The sequence below is a fragment of the Chelonoidis abingdonii genome, chromosome 25, assembly GCF_003597395.2.
Source record: "Chelonoidis abingdonii isolate Lonesome George chromosome 25, CheloAbing_2.0, whole genome shotgun sequence".
NCBI lineage: Eukaryota > Metazoa > Chordata > Testudines > Testudinidae > Chelonoidis > Chelonoidis abingdonii.
In genome coordinates, this window is record NC_133793.1 from 15259676 (window position 1) to 15263772 (window position 4097).

The window sequence follows — 4097 nt, forward strand, 5'->3', positions numbered from 1 at the left end:
GGGGGAGATGCCTCCAATCTAGAGCCTGGGGTGGGGTCCAGCGAGCCCCGCTGCAGTCCTGCCATGGGAGGGCCAGGGCCAGGCCCTGGGCGCACAGACCTGCGCCCTCTTCCCCCCCGCCCCAGCCCACTTTGCATCCGCTGACCCCAGGCTGTGGAAAGCACGGCGGTGACCGGCTGACATTTGCTCACAATTCAGTTCCTACGTTTGCACGCACAGTGGCGGCAGCGGTCCGTGGAAATGACAGACCTGTGTGTGCAAACACACAGAGCTGGGAACATCTGACCAGATGTTAGGCACAGCCCAGCGATTGCAAATCAAATCAATGCCAGGTTGCCCTGCGCAGCGTTAGCTAGAATAGTGTCCAAACAGTAGTTTCCCCATGAGCCTTCTGCTAACTCTGTCTATAGCATGATGCTCTGGGCCTTTCTGAAGCTCTTACGTTTGCTAACAGCTGCAATGCTGTCATATAGCTATTCTACCCTATAGTGCAGGGGTTCTCAAACTTTACTGCACCAAGCCCCCCTCCTGACAACAACAGTTGCTACACCACCCGGAGGCTGGGGGCTGAAACCAGAGCCTGTTCAAGCCCCAGGCCAGGGGAGAGGGGGGCAAAGTTGAAGCCCAAGGGCTTCAGCCCCAGGCAAGGGGGCCTGTAACCTGAGCCCGCCACCCATGGCTTGGGTTTTGGCCCCGGGCCCCAGCAAGTCCAACATCAGCACTGGTGACCCTATGAAAAGAGGGTGCTGACCCACAGTTTGAGAACTGCAGCTGTAATTGTTAACCAGGCTTATCACCCCAGTAGCTGAGTGCCTTCCAGCTGTGCATTAAGCACCATAACTAACATTTGTCTTGTGGTGGTTTTGTGCTGATTATATATGGCTGTGTGTCAGTCTAGCAGCAATGACATATTCCAGCTTCTGGAGGGCTCCAGATAAAACTAACTTCACAATGAAAATCATAAGCCCTAATCACTGAACAGTGCCCCCAAGACTGCTCTGGGGAGGGGGCTGGCTGCTCTGTGATATGGCGCTCTGCTTTCAGCTGGGAAGATGCCGGAACATGAAGGAGTTTGAGAAGCTGAATCGAATTGGGGAAGAGACCTGTGGCATCATGTGTAAGTGTTGTAGTCGCCGCAGGCTTCAGCAGCGGGAGCCAGTTTGCTTCCTGCGTTGGCGGGTACTGACAGCAATACCTCATGCCCCAGGACACTGGAAAATACCCAGTGGCACAGGTCTCTAGGTGTAAGGGCAGCCCCAGCACAGGCTGAAGCCCATCTTCCAGGATCTTGTCTGTTCCCCAGTGATGAGCACATCCGTTGGAGTGGGGCTCACTGTTACTCCCCGCAGTGTTCAGAGATGATGGTTAATGGTTCACTGGGTGACCAGTGTCAGTGGTGGATCAGGCATTGGCTTTGCTGTGACGCTTGGCTTCCAGGTACCGACCACATGGTTGTGTTACTGTTTTAGACCATGCTCGAGATACCCAGGCGGATAAGATTGTGGCACTAAAGAAGGTGCAGATGGACAAGGAGAAAGATGGTAAGGGGAGAGGAGACTGGGAGTTCCTCTTCCTAGGAAGCTGTGGGGTTGTAGGGGTGGGGAGGGCTCTCTTAAAACCCTTCTTCAGAAATGTGATCAACCCTGCACAGCCATATCAGAGCCTATGGTCAGGCCAGGGGACTGGAGGGAGAGTTCCAATGCATGACTCAAGTACCACTCTGCAGGAATCCCCATCAGCAGCCTGCGGGAGATCACCCTGCTTCTGAAGCTTTGGCACCCCAATATCATGGAGTTGAAGGAGGTTGTCATGGGGAACCATCTGAAGAGGTAACAGTCCCATAGTACTGGTCTTGCACCTGCTCTCTCTCCGGTCCTCTCTCTCTCACCCCGTATATGCCATGTGTCACAGTGCTCTCCCTGCCCTTGGCAGGAATGGTAGGTGGATGACCCGTGGTGATGGTGGAGTGTGTGCACTGAGGTGGGGGTGGTCAGCACAGTGGAACTGCAGGGAGGTGACTGACTGTGGTGTGTGTCTCCTGCAGTATTTTCCTGGTGATGGGTTACTGTGAACGGGATCTTGCCAGATGCCCTTTTCTGAGGCTCAGGTACAGGTGGATTGTGCTGGTGCATTACCACTTCCAGCTATAAGAGGCTGCTGTGGCTCTAGGCAGCACAAGCAGGCTACCAGCATATACTGCTCACTTTACAGCCAAGGATCCAGATTCCAGCCCAGGACAGTGAGGCAATTTGCAGCGGTAGTGTCGGTGGAGCTGGTGGTGGGAACTAGGACATAGATGCCAGTTTGTAAATTGGCTGCCAGTCAAGTCACATGACCTGATTTCATCATAATTTAACAACCTCTGTCCCATCTAGCATAGGGTAGAATAACCTAACCCCTTTGGCCCTTTGTGATATGGGGCATTGCCTGTTGCCTACATTAAACCCTTTTTGCATTGCTGCAGTTAGAACACCCCTTTGTTACAATGTTTTGGGCCTTGGGCTTCAAACTTCGGTGCATGGCTTTGCATTGACCTTGAGCTTATGCATAAAATGAACCAGGGCATAAACTGTCAGCAGATGTTAGTCAGATGGCTTAATGCTTGACTGGAAGGCACTGAGATACTGTAGTTATGAGGGCAGGGTAGGAACCTATGCAGATACCTGTTAAGTACTAATGTGGTGCTGTCTTGCTAATCCCATCTCCCACCACTTGCAGGTGAAGTGTATCATCCTACAAGTACTCAAGGGCCTTCAGTATCTTCATGAGAACTTCTTCATCCATAGGTATGGGGCAGAGTGAAAGGCACTGTGGGTAACGGGATTGTATGTGAGGGGCACTGGGTAATGGACTGGACATTAGGAATCAGCTGTGCCACTTGGGCTGTTTCCTTGGCTCTCAGTGGGGCAGAGGGAGGCCATCTTGGAGCAGCAGGTACTTTGGGCAGCATGGAATGACCCCACATGAAGCATTATCATGATGGCTTCTTTCTGATAGCAGGGATCTGAAGGTGTGTAAACTGCTCATGACCGATAAAGGCTGCGTGAAGATAGGTGAGCTCCCCTGCCACCTTTGCTAACGCAGCTCCAGCTCCAGAGATGCTTCTGGCTTTTTCATTTTGTAATGCAGAGGCAAGGGCAGTAGCTGGCCTGCTTTTTTGACCTTGAATCTGCCCTCTCTTTGCAGTGGATTTTGGGCTGGCTCGTGCTCACGGAGTGCCACTAAAACCAATGACCCCTAAAGTCGTCACCCTCTGGTGAGTAGGCTCTACTTAATCCTGAGTGAGTCACCATATCATGGGCCCTCTCGGAGGCCGTGGGTCAGCCCTGCAGTCAATCTGGGTGAACGACACAATGGGAAGCATCTGGGACAAGTTTTGGGAGCTCCACCAATTTGTAATTCCTGCATTCATTACATTGCACAGGTACCGGGCCCCAGAGCTGCTGCTGGGAACGACGACTCAGACCACAAGTGTAGATATGTGGTAAGAGGATCTCATATTGGAGAGTAACGCTCTGGCCAGGAATTTGCAGTTATGAATTTGAAGAACTAGCTGGGGGCCAGCTAGGGGACCGACTGGGGTCAGGGCAACAGCTTGGTACTTCAAGAAGCAATGTTAGCATCTGTATAAACTGCTGGTTCACCTACTGAACCAGGGCCAAGGTGAGTCTACAGCAACAGGAGGGATCTGCTGCTGGGGGCAAAGGAGGAACAGTCTGATGCAAGGAATTCATGCACCCGATTCCATCCCCAGGGCAGAGGGATGTATCCTCGCGGAATTGCTGGCTCACATGCCATTACTCCCAGGCAGCTGATAGTGCAGCTCCTGGGGATGCCCAGTGAAAACATCTGGTCAGCATGTGCTCGCTCTGCATCCCCCACCCTGCCATACTCTTCCCTGACCCTTGCATGTCTCCCCCCCGCCCCGGACTTTTCCAGGCTGCCCCTAGTGAGCCAGTACACCCTGCGGAAGCAGCCCTACAACAACCCCAAGCACATGTTCCCATGGCTGTCAGAGGCTGGGCTTCGCCTGCTCAACTTCCTCTTCATGTATGACCCTAAGAGGAGGTAAAAGAACTATCTGCAGCCCAGCAGCG

The 4097-nt window shown here is 53.0% G+C and overlaps 1 pseudogene; it reads left to right on the plus strand.

Annotated features, from left to right (window-relative positions):
- The first annotated feature begins 702 nt into the window (after positions 1-702).
- On the plus strand, positions 703-3173 carry LOC116837647 (cyclin-dependent kinase 10-like; annotated as a pseudogene).
- The last annotated feature ends 924 nt before the right edge of the window (positions 3174-4097 follow it).